Here is a 12,847-nt window from a genome sequence, read left to right as displayed (position 1 = left end):
TGTTAACTGGGGGAATCATTCCTATTACAGTCTAGTTTATTTGTGCTGGCAGAGGACAATCTGAAGCCATGAAGGAGTGTTGCATCCTCCTTAATGGATACACACACACACACACACGAGGACAGAGTTAATGTTGCACATGCAGCACTGAACTCTGGTATGGCCTGACTTTTGAACACACACACACACACACACACACACACACACACGCCTGAACATACTAGCAATGTCTTTTAAAAACAAAAAATTGAATTACATTTATAACACTACCCTGAGTTGTAGTAAGTGGATGATCACATAACAAAACTGACCACCCGCAAAATCTCATTACTGTAACACTTTTCTCCAAGATCTTCAATATTTATTAATATTACAATAGCATCTAAAGCAGTGTTTCTCAAATGTGGCAACCAGGGGCTTTCTTGCAGCCACGGCCTCCTGGGCAGTGACTGAGGGCAGGTTAAAGCAGTGGCCCCTCCCACAGGGCCACCAGCAGTGGTTGGGCCCTGCTTCCCTCTGGAGACACAAAAGTTGGAGGAGCAGGCGGCCAGCAAGTTCCCCACCTTCCCAGGGGCAGTGGATTGGGCTTCAGCCCTGGGGTGGCAGATTCCAGCCACGGCGCTTCGGGCTTCATTCCCCAGCCACAAGATGGTGGGCTCTGGCCCCGAGCTCACCACCCCCCATCATCCCTGGCCCCCACTGCCTCCCCCAGTGTCCTTTCGCCCCGACCCCCTCTGCCTACGAACCCACCTCCACATCCAAGGCTCGCCAGGGTTGAGTAGGTCTGCTGTGAAAAGTGATATTTGTACGTTTGTTAATATCACTTTTCACAGACTTAGTATCTAGCAAGTCTAAAAAAAATAGCAACCAAAAAAAACCAAGGGGGGGGGGGGACAAGAATGTGCAAAGCACCTTTTTTCTATTCTGTTTAGGTCCAGTAAAGAAGAGAGACAACCGTGCACTCTTTTTATTATTGAGTCTGGGGGAAAAAAAGTCCTACATGAATAAATCACAATGGATTTGGACATGGGTATGCGCATATTTATTTGTTTTTCCTAAAGTTAATTAAGTATTTTAGGAAAAATTGTCAGAGCAGCCACCAGCAAAGGTTGGTGGCCGCACTCTAAGGACACCAAAAAAATTGATGGGAGAACCCCTTATCTAAAGGTTAGGGCTCCACTGTGCACAGCACTCTGCAGACACAGTGTAAGAGACCCCGGCCAAAAGTTTACAATCTATTCAGAGAAGACAAAAGGTGAGAGGAGAAACTGAGGCATAGAAGTTTGACATGACTTCCCCAATGTCACATAGGAGGTCACTGGCAGGGCCAGGAACAGGACCCCACAGACATGAGTTCAAGTTTAGTGCCCCATCCATCAGATCACACTGCCTCAGAAGTTTTGCAGAATCTTTACAGATGCCTCTGAACCTATTTAAAGCAGCTTTTGCAGAAGCTGGTTGTGTGAGATTCAACTTACTGAGTCAACTCATTAATTGCCAAGTACTGTTATTTAGTGTGTCATTCTGATTGCATGCATGTGTACATGCCAATCAAAAGTGCATGTACACATGCATGCATTTGTAAAAATCTTCCTTTTTTGTATTTAAGATATTTGAAATGCAAGTAAGTACATATTTTTAAAAATAAAAGTATTTTACATGGATGCATCCCTTTAAAATGTGGGTCTGATTCTGCTCTCAGTGGGGTAAAATAAGGAGCAGCTCCATTAAAATCATTGGAATTATACTGGTGCAACTGGGATCAGGATGAGACCTCCTTACTCTGAAGGCAGCACTCACATCTATGCCAAAAGGGAGAAGGAGGAGGAGAAACAATCCCCCCCCCCCCCAAAAAAAAACCACAAAAAAAACAAACCCTTGTCCTGAGAGGGAGGGGGACCAAAAACAAAATTCCAAGGAAACTCTTGAAGTGACCCTCCCTTACCAGAGCCCCTAGTCCAAGCTATAAGTGATCCTAACCTAAGCCATGGGAAAGGTACGAACTCCCAGCATCAGGAAAAACCCTGAAGTCTTATCAAAATCTTTTCTTTACTAAATAAATAAGTAAATAAATAAATAAATTCCATGTCCAAATCGTACTTACAGTTCACAAAGTGCTGGAAGGCAATTCTCAATCTCTGTGTAAAGTCTGTGTGTGAAGTGCAGAGCCAAGCAAATTTTAAAGAAGTGTCTCCTCAGTCATTCTAAAGGAAGAACAGTCAAAAGTAAAAAATAAAATAAAAGGGAGTAGTATATGGAGCTGCTTGTGATCAGCCATGTGAGCAAAGGAAGAGTATTATCTGAGAATAAACATTATCCCAATGCTTTTGAAAAACGCTCAGTAACTCTTTATAAAGTCTTCAGAAGATATTGACAAACTCCTCCACAGTCAGAACTAGAGTTCTGGGTGGCATCAGCCTTTAGTCCATTTGGGTGGGGTAAGGGAAAAAACCCAACCTACTTCTCAATTTCCTTCCTTTGAGGATTCTTCTCCTCAGGTTTTTAGATTTGTGAAGAATTCTGGCCTTTTAGATGCTGAGATAGTAAACAGATCCTACCTGAGCAACAAAAGCCCTACCCCTTCTGAGCTGGAAGCATTAGAGATTAAAGTCTTCCAGTTATCAGCAGTACAGGTAAACATATCACTATACCAGCATTTTCCAGGGATGAGAGGGAGTTCAGTTTCCATCCCTCATTCAGCCAGGTCACTTCCCGCCCCCGCCATCCCCAGGACTAGCAACATGAGATTATAATTGCCAAAGGGTGCGGTGATCCTTTTGAAGTAACAGCACTACCACCACCAGACTAATTACAAAAGGCCACCAAACAGCTCTCACATCTACACTAGTGATTAACCATTACTGACATGGAGTGAAACCCTGCCTGCATTTAAGTCAATGAGACCAGGATTTCACCCTTGGATTTAATACAAGCCTAGATATGAAAGGCTCTATATATCCCCATAACCTATTTCTAAACCAATCTCAGGTCTAAACCATGAAGCTTCAAAGACAAGATACTTCCTAGAGAAGATTATTAAGGTGCTGAATTGGTACTCAGGAGATCTGAGTTCAATCCAGGGCTCTGCTACAGACTTACTGAGTAACCTTAGACAAGTTACTACAGCTATGTCTACACCTACCATTTAAAGTGCAAAAAGTCCTTTTGCACTAAAACTGCGGGAGCGTCTACACTTGTTAATGACTTTTTGAGATGAAACTCAGAACTTTCATAGCAAAAAGAAAACCACCTTCACGAGAGGCATACAGCTCTTACCACTGTTCTTTTTGCACTGTTGTAAAAGTGAAGACACATTCTACCAGTGTAAACACCTTTTGGCCTCAGAAGGATATCCCACAGTTCCAAAAGTGACCACTCTGGCCAGCATCTCCACTGGTCTGACGCCAGGTAAACAGATGTCTGCCCCCCATAAGCCCCATGAAGTTTGAAACTCCCTTTCCTTTTGCTTGTAGATATGGCAGGAAAAGCAGCCAGACAGTAGGGGGTTTTAAAAAAAATGCCACAAGAAACAAGGAAGAATTGGGCTGCTGGGACATCAAGCAGGGCAGCACAGGGCACTGAGCAAGGACTCAGAATGCCTTCCGCTCACCCACCCCTTCCCACAAGACTTATCAAAAGAGCTGCACTGTGGGATAGCTGCCCTACAGCGCTGCTCTCATCAGTGATGGAAGTGCTGCTAGTGTAAACACACTCTACTCACTTCAGGGGTCACACAAACCAGTGCTTTTCTTTCACCGGTTCCCTATCACCGGTGAAATTTACAGCACAAAAACTCTGCAAGTGTAGACATACCCTTAATCTCTCTGTACCCCAATGCCTTATCTATAAAATAGGGATAATAATCCTCCCCTGCCTCATAGGAGCGTAGTGATGTTAAATCCAAACAGAGATGAGGTGCTCAGATACTGCATTAATAAAGGTTAATTAAAAAAAGGATGCATACACACATTAAATAAAATAAGTACTTAAATTGGCTGAAAAAAGTTTGATAAGAAAAGTTAGTTGAAAAAATGGACAAGCCTTTCACAATTTTAGTATCTTTTAGAAAAGAAGAAAGCAGAATAGCTGCTTCCAGACAATTCCTGCACAGGTCTAGAATTGGCATCTTTTCATAGAAGAGTGTGAGAGTCAGGCCTTGCCAGCAAAATCCTCGTTTTCTCTCTACCGCATCAGGGAGAGGGAAAAACAAAACAGAATTAAAAGGTATCTTTTCGGAGAGACCAGACCATGCCCGGGAACATGTGCAAGAGAAATGTCAGTCAACATACTGTTCAGACAAATAAGCTGCTGAACAAGGAATGCTGCAGCACATTTATAAAGAGATGGGCCCAAATACCCCAGACCTTAGAGAAGTTTGGACACGACCTCCACAGCCCAGGCCCATTTCTAATACTATTCAGAAACATTCTCTCCCTTTCTGTCACATTACTAGAGATGTCCTCATGAAAATAGCATTGTTCAATCAGATTTTGCTGCTTAGTCACTACCTGAGCCCATAATCCTGTTTGTAACTGGAGACAAGTCCCTCCGTCCCTCCCCCACCTCCACCCACAAATTCAGATTGGAACTTTCCAAAAGTCTGGGGAGGTTTGGCTCCTGGGGTGTGCTTTGGATTCATCTCTGGGCTGAATTCTACATTACTCTTATCCCCGCAAATTCTTATGGGAGTAAATGGGAATATTGGTGGCATAAAGGATACAGGATTTACTCCTCTATTTATAATCATAATCATGGCAACCACAATGTTATAAAGTCATGCACAGGGGATAGTAACTTCAAGTGGGGATTAAGCAGCATGAAATGATGAAATCCTAGGGAACAGATCTTATTTAAGACTCCCTAGTGATTAAATAAAAGAGGGAAGAGCTAGAGTGTAGTAGTGTAGCTAGAGCCCCTCATTCCAAAGAGTTATTACCAGTACAGAGAGAACATGATCTCTCCTGTTCTGTAATCACTAGACTAATCAGGACTTCTGGATTCAGTACCATTGGCTTACTGCAAGACCTTGAGCAAGTCACTTACCCTCCCTTTCAGGTTTCTTCCTCTGTAAAATGGGAAGAAGAAGTTACAGGTAATGTTTTGTGGGCAGAATTCTTTTTTGCATGTGAAAAGTTTTCTTAAGAGCTAATAACTGGAATCAGACAGGTACAAAATACATAAAATGCAGCATTAAAGTTATTAAAAAGGAAACTTATGAGCAAGCCAATGATGCACAGAAAAGTTAGGAAAGCCACCAATGCTTCTGAACAGGCAAAATCAGGGGTCACCACAAGGTCTGATTCTTAAAGTTAGATATGAAAGGTGCATTAGATCATCTTGTCCCCTAGAGTATGTCATTTCCTAATGCTTTGTCCATACCAGTTTTCAGTGCCAAAAGCAGTAGGTTTTTACTATAACTCATCCTGCAAAGCCAGTCCATGGTAGAGCAATCTGGATTTAGTTCTGCCTTGCACATTAAAAATATAATCACCAGTTGATGTCGGACTGCAGAATCTTTATGACAGGTGATGCTGCAAGAGGGAGAAAAACAGCTTGATGTTCAGATGTAGTTAAAAATATTAATACAACCCTTTCAAGTCTCAGTATTCACAGACCAGCAAAACTTAAGACAAAGCATGTGAAAGTGCTGAGGAAAGAACATCCTTTAAAGTAATTTATGCTGAGCCACCTTTTTAAAAAGACAAATATGATGTAGGGCTCTTTCAAAATGTTAAGGCGCACGTATGCTTTGCAAGGAACGCATTGCTCACATGCTCTTGAATACTTTGTCCACTGACTGGAGGTGTATGGTGGTGGTTTCAGAAAGGAAGGGAAGTTTTAGACATTAGGAAATTTAAGCGATGACAAAAAGGACACAGTTAATCTAGAATCAGGTAAAGTCTGCAAACACAGCTAGGTTCACAGACATTTCATTTCAGCTTGCTGAAATTCCAAACTGACTCTGGGGAATGGTAGCAGGTCAAGGCCAATATTATAAGTTGGGCATTATAACTAGCCTTATACATCTGTGTGCTCATTAAGGGTATTTTTGAAAGTACCTTTTTATCCTCTGCACAGCTGCCAGGCTACTGACCAGAGTCCTGCTGCCACTTTGCAGCCCCCCGACCTGATTATGCACTGAATAGGCTGGGGCAGAGGAGTTGATGCCCCACATGGATCTAGAAGAGCTATTTGATTTAATTAACATACAATGGAGCACAGAATTGAAGTGACAATACATTTGGTTTCTCCTATTTCCAGGATGGGGTAATGACCCACTGGCAGAGCTGCCTCTACTGGGGACTTCTGACCACGTCTTAACCTCTCAGGGCCTGATCCTACAAGAAAGAGGCTCAGCATCCTCAGTTTTCAGTGAAATCAATGAGAGCTGAAGGTAACCAGCATCATGCAAGAGTGAGCTCTTAGATAACTACTAGTAAACATCACAGGGGCAAAACAGAGACAAGAGATATCTGAATGCGGGCAGTCATACAAAAAAAAAAAAAAACTCTGGATGTCTGCTATTCATCTTTTCATCTCAACCTAGAACTTGGTGCAGGCCACCAGGAAGGAAAGATGGTCCAGTGCTTAGGGAAAATTCAATTCCCTGATCTGTCACAGACTTCCTTTGTGACCTTGGGTAAGAGACTGTCTGTGCCTTGGTTCCCCATCTGTAAAATGGGGACAACAGCAATGCCCTACCTCAAAGGGGTATTGTGGCAACTACATTAAAGATTATGAGGTGCTCAGAAAACTTGTGGCCCCCATTATGGTAATTAGATAAACAATGCAGCTGCCACTGGGCAGGATGCGGAGCCCTAGTTAACGGGAAAGTGAAAACTGGATGGTAGTGACCAAACAGAAGAGGCACCTCCCAGACCCTATGATACTCCAGGTTGGTTCTGCTTCCAAGTGAAAGTCGTGTGTTTCATGTATTCTGGAACGTGAAATGAAGATTTACACAGCTGGCTACTGCAATTCACATGTAAGGCATGGGAATGGGGCAATTCAGCTGATAAAACGAACGGAGATCATGATTTTGTTGCTAGTAACAGGACAGAGAACCATATGGCTTGGCCGAAGAGTTTGATGATGGGATACAGAGATAGTCACCCCCATATTACCAGTAAAATCTGGGACATTGATGAAAGGTAGCAACGTAAGTCCAGCTTAGCAACTGACCAAAAAAGCTGTTGTTCACCAGTCTGGTATGTGCAGTGAGCTGGCGGGTCCCTCCCTAATTCAAAACTGGGGCCCAAATCAGACAAAACAACATCATGATTTGCGCTAACTGACCCATCTGGTCAGCTGCTCCAGCAAGGAGGTCAAGGATTGAATGGGCCATGGTGAATGAACTCTTTTGACCCCCTCAGCATGGCCATTTTTGGTCACACATTAGACACACTGGCTGGAGAGCTTGCATTGCTACTATTCGTGCTATAACTGTCCTACGAATAGAGGATTTCTGTCTTCTAGGATGTCTATCAAGTTAATACCTTCCAACAACATTGGAGGCAGATTTAATTTTAAAATTAAACACCACACTGCAGAGAACAAACTACCTAGCTTGATGTAACTAACAAAATTGCTCTAACTCCTCTTTGCTTACTATTTAAAATGTCCAATTGTAGCCAAACCTCAAACGGGAACACTGGGGAGAAAAAAGAATTATTGAACTGCAACAAATTGAAGAAAGTCCACAAGATCAGGGAGGTATTAAAATTCTGGGTCCCCCAGCTGAAGCCAGGAAAGATTTTAAAAAACCTCTTCGCATCGGAAGCAGCTTAAAAAAAAAAAAAGGCATGGCCAGAGGGAAGAAAAGTTAAGCATGGGATAATAAAACTAGTAAGCTTTTGACAGTGTACTGCTGTGAGTAGGGCTAGAACCAACTTATGAATAGGTTAAAAAAAATTTAAAAAGGGACGGACGGACTGACTGACTATATCCAGTACCTGGCTGAAATCAGATTCTACAGAATCCAGTGAAGCTGTACTCTTCAGGGGGAAAACCTGAAGAGAGGAATAAGGCTAGCTGGACTTTTCTGAATTAAACAAAAACTCTTTCTTTCAAAAGCTGAGTCTGTGTTTTAATAGGTTTAAACTAAAAAAAAGCTGAGTCAAGACAAAAAAATTCAGATCCCACTTTCCCCAAAGTGAAGACGGGTCCTAGTACATTATAGAGATAGAGCATAAACCCGGGTCATGAAGTTTTGAGACAGATTCACCCCCAACACACAGTACACAATTTGAGCTCTGAACTGGATTTAATTGGTTTGTTCTACCTTTTTCTCACAAGAGCATATTTGGAAGAGTCCATACATCTACAGCTCTCCCTAACCCCTCTCTTCTCTCACCCAGCCTCACTTCTGTCCCAAGCGAAAGGAGTCAAACTTCTCTGAAGCTTGGATGTCTTCAGATTCACTGTTTCAGTTCAGGCCCAAAACAGAAATGGACCCAAAAGGAAGTTCAGATGAACAATCAGGTCCAAACTTTTTCCCAGTTTTGGAGCATCCTAAGCAGTGTTCTATTTACTCCCCTCCCCACTCCCATTCCAATTTTAATTTTAAAAAAAGACGAAATTAAAGAATGCAATGTCACAATAAGAAAAGACAAGGCCAGTACAACATACATGCACAACAACCCCATTACCTTCTACTGTTCATGGGTGCATCCAAATCACATTGATAATTTGGGGCTGTCATATGAATATGTGGACAGCTTTGAAAAGGCTGCATTCTAGATCCCCAATTCTAATACAAAGGAAGTCACTGAGGGGACTGACTCACTGAGACAGGTGATATGATATGGCACCTTAACTGCTCAAGTCTACTACGATTGGTGGCAAAAAATCATCTTTGGTCTCTGCTGAGGCTGTTTACAAGGGTGCTAATGCTGGATCAAATCCTGAGAGGTACTAAGTCCTGTTAGGATTTGGTCCTTTGTTAATAGTTACTATGACACGTCCCTTTTGGTTTGGGCTGAAACCACCAACTCCCTTCTCACAAAAAAAAAAAAAAAAAAAACACACCACACACACCAATCTGGCAACTTCCACCAGCATCAGGGTGGACTGATTTAAAATCAAAGCAATTTAAACCACTGATTTCAATCATGATTTAAATCAACAAGCAGAAAACCTTGATTTAAGTCATTTTAAATCACATTTTACACTTGTACTTTTTAATTTCTTTCCTACCAAAAAAAAAAAGTTGATTTTCATTCACTGGCAGCCATAAAAACATGGCGATTTACAACTAAATTCAACCCTTAAACTAAATTTGGTGCTTTTTTGCTAGCCAGGATATACTATCTAGAAATTACATAGTTTCACTTACGTTTAATTCAGATTCTTAAATTTTTACTTTATTATGTTAAGTACATCATTCACCATTTTCTATTTTCTAGGCGACGACTTATTTTTTACTTGTGATTTGTCAAATTATTTGGAGGGAAATTCAAACTCAATTTAAAATCCATAAAAACTTTTTTTAATTCAACAAAATTACTTTAAATATGCTGGATGGATAGGGAAATATGTTTATTCAAACACATTTTGCATTTAAAATTTATTATTACACAAAGAAAATATTATCTGTAATTAATTACTAGAACTGATTGTTTCTGGTCACAATGTTCAAGATATTTGGATTATTAATCTCATCCTCTCACACCTAGTTTTTATTCATGGACTGGAATAAAATTCACTTCTTGAATGTCCAATTGGCTTAATTTTGAATGAATTAGTCACTGAACTGAACTAGTTGAATAAACTGAAATGAAGAAAATATTCTCTCTGTACCTGCACGAGAGGCTTCTGCTGGCCAAAGCTGGTTTAGCATGGCAACAAACTCTGATTCCAGGTGCTCAGACAGTCAAACCACTAAACTAGTGGAACTTTCTTTAAAATTTGGCAGCAAATATGTACTGCTCGGTTTGTGTTCAGATTTAATTTAAATGATTTTAAACAGATGATAATAAGTGTAGGTCTTAAATTAAATTTAAAGTAGTCAACCTAATTTAAAAAAAGATTTTTCCATCCTAGGGTTTGTGGAGAGAGCATCTGATTTACCACAGGTGAACTCCTATTTCTCTGGACTTAATTTTAAGGCATCTTTTTATTCCTTGCTTCATTTATAATTATGTTCATTATTTCTCACAAATGATTCCTCATTTCAGAAGGGCACTGGAGGCATAACTGTGTTGAAAGGTTCATAATGGTGTGCTTGTTCATAATTTGTATAACACCGGTGCTTAGAAGCCCGAACAAAGATTGGACTCCCATTGTGCTCTGCACTGTACAGATATAGCTAGCAACAGTTCCCTTCCCTAAAAAACCTAAAATTTAAATAGACTAGACAGATAAATGAAGTATCACTCCCATTTTTATGGGTGGGAAGCTGAGGCAGACAGACTGATTTACCCTAGGTTATGCCAGGAGTATGTAAGGAAAGCTGTAGATTGAACCCAGATCTCCCAAATCCATTACCTTGAACTAAAAGACCATACTTCTTCAAAACCTAAACCCTGCAAAGGGGCGGGAGCGTGCTGGAACTCAGATTGCCCCAGCAATTTCACTGGGAGGTTCAAGTTTGACAGAGTTCAGCCTCTAAGGGAACCCCCTCACAAGTCCTCCTCTCCCCAATATTTGTGGGAAACAGAGGACTGCCCTCTCCCTCCTCAACTGCTCCTTCCTAGGCCAAGTATCCTGAGGAGTCTGCAAACCTTGCAGGCACTAGCGCATTTTCCACCAACACAGGATCCAAGCTAGATTGAACCAGGTTGGAGGCTCAGAGTAAAAGTACATTACAGTTGCTCCTCCATCAATTGGCATGTTGGCTTTCCCTACCGCAATGATGTCAGAACACAGATGATTCTCCATTACTGGCCAGAGGGTTGATGCACCTCCCCTGGAACACCTCTGCATCCCTCAATGATACTGGTACGTGATTATCGTATGTCCACAAAAATGCTGGAAATCTGGGTGATCCTCTCCTTGAGCAAACTGTCCTAACACCAAAACACAGATCTCTAATTTAGGGTTGGTCCCTACAGTATATTCCACAGTGTTTCTTATAGTCCTGTCTTAAATGTCCCACACAATGGAGCATCCACTGCTTGCTTTTCTTGGGAAACAGTTTAACCCATCTCATAGTTCGGAAAACTTTCCTCAATGTCTAAATGAGTCTTTGTTATCCTTCTTTGGGCCACCCAAACCACTTTCTTTCCCTTGTCAGCATGAACACCTTTTAAATCTTAGTGGGGAGCTAGTCATCATCTAGCCAGGATATTACATATTCCAGGGTGCACGTGTTAATTTACACAATATCCTGTATGCTGCACTTTTCACACAGGAATCTGAGCTTAGAAAAATTAGTTATGAAGTGCCAAGTGCTTTCTTGCTTTAGGGGGACACGCTCCGGGTGGAATCCTGCTCTGTGTTCTACGTGCCAAGAGGAGAGCTCTCTCCCCTCGTCTTCTCTTAGCACAACTTTATTTGAGCAGAAGCTTTTGAGAGTAAAAAAACACCACTTCCTCAGAGGAAAGAAAGCTTATGCCCAAATAAATCTGTTAGTCTTTAAGGTGCCACCAGACTCCTTGTTATTTTTGTGGATACAGACTAACACGGCTACCCCTCCAATACTTACCATAACTGTGCAGCAGCAGGGTAGAATATGCAGTCAGTAACAGAGCACTAACAGGGGGCCTGGCTACAGCACTTAAGCCCCTCTGTTGCCCAAAAGCAATGCAATCTTCTGAGGGAGGGCCTGGAGAGCCACTAAGCAGCTAGCAGCAGGTACACATTGCTGGGAACAGCTATGGTTCCTCTTTAAAGGAAAAACTGCATGTTCTCCACTACTCAATTCCCTTATGGCCACCCTGAGACATCTTGCCCTGCACTGCACAACTATTACTGCCTCTCTCCAGCCTGAACTAGTAGAGGAAAGCCAGCTTTTATCTTTGTGTTTGGTTTTTTTTTAAGTTTGAACATGCTAGGTTTTTTATCTGAATCAGTTTTCTCAATGTGCAATCTTGCAGCTTCTCTCAATTCACACAGAAGTCAAGGGGAGACAGAGGTGCGTGGCACCTTGCAGGATGGTGCATTTAGTTCCTGGGAGACAGAAGCCCATCAGTTGGTATGAAATTCATGGCCGTTGTTTACCGCGGACTGCACTGAACCTTAAAAGGAGCCATTCACCCATCCGCAATGCTCATTTCTGTTAATTAGCCATTTTGAAAACAGCTCAGTTGAATGTATAAGAGTAATTCTAGACCTGATGCTACCAGGATTTACAAGCTGCCTGTACTGGGTAATTATACAGTATTGGAAGTCTCCCCACTAGACCATTTGAAACTATCCATTTTCATTTCCTCTCTCCAAACCAATGGGAACAAACCCAAAAACCCAACCCACAAACCCCTTCCTAATTTTTAAGCCAGAAGAATTAAATGCTTGCCCTGAAAACCATGTTTGTTTGTGTGATGAATACTGGCTAGGGGGGTGACCTGGCAGACTCTCGACACCACTTTCAGCATTTTTGTTGAAGTGGCAGGGGATGCAAGTGCCAAATATAGCTAATGGAAACCTGAAACTGCACTCAGGTGCCAGGCCAGAGACTGGGTGACAAAGCAGATTCAGCAATAACAGGAAAACTGAGTAGTTAAGGAATTTACCCACATTTTGTTTTTTGATTTCTGTTGCTGGATGGGTCTTTTTCTACACAGAACAGATGTAGCATGGACAACAGTAGTGCTAGCTTCCCCACAGTCTATCATGGTATCTAACTCTGCCTCAAAGGTGTTCATTCTCCATGATTAATGTGACCTTGGCCACTCAACGGTTACGGTTG

At 41.8% G+C, this 12,847-nt stretch overlaps 1 protein-coding gene across 3 annotated transcripts in view; it reads right to left on the bottom strand.

Moving 5' to 3' along the window:
• Positions 1-12,847, bottom strand: part of PTPRA (protein tyrosine phosphatase receptor type A) — a 255,446-nt gene that overhangs the window by 216,630 nt on the left and 25,969 nt on the right. The window contains exon 2 of one of the 3 annotated variants that reach the window (XM_074951917.1): positions 2,105-2,204. The exons of the other annotated variants lie outside the window; for them this stretch is intronic. The gene's annotated coding sequence lies outside the window, so the exon portion shown is untranslated. The remainder of the gene's footprint in view (positions 1-2,104; positions 2,205-12,847) is intronic. 3 annotated transcript variants of the gene reach the window in all.

Source organism: Natator depressus, chromosome 4 (genome assembly GCF_965152275.1).
Source record: "Natator depressus isolate rNatDep1 chromosome 4, rNatDep2.hap1, whole genome shotgun sequence".
Lineage (NCBI taxonomy): Eukaryota > Metazoa > Chordata > Testudines > Cheloniidae > Natator > Natator depressus.
This window is presented reverse-complemented; position numbering and strand designations above follow the sequence as displayed.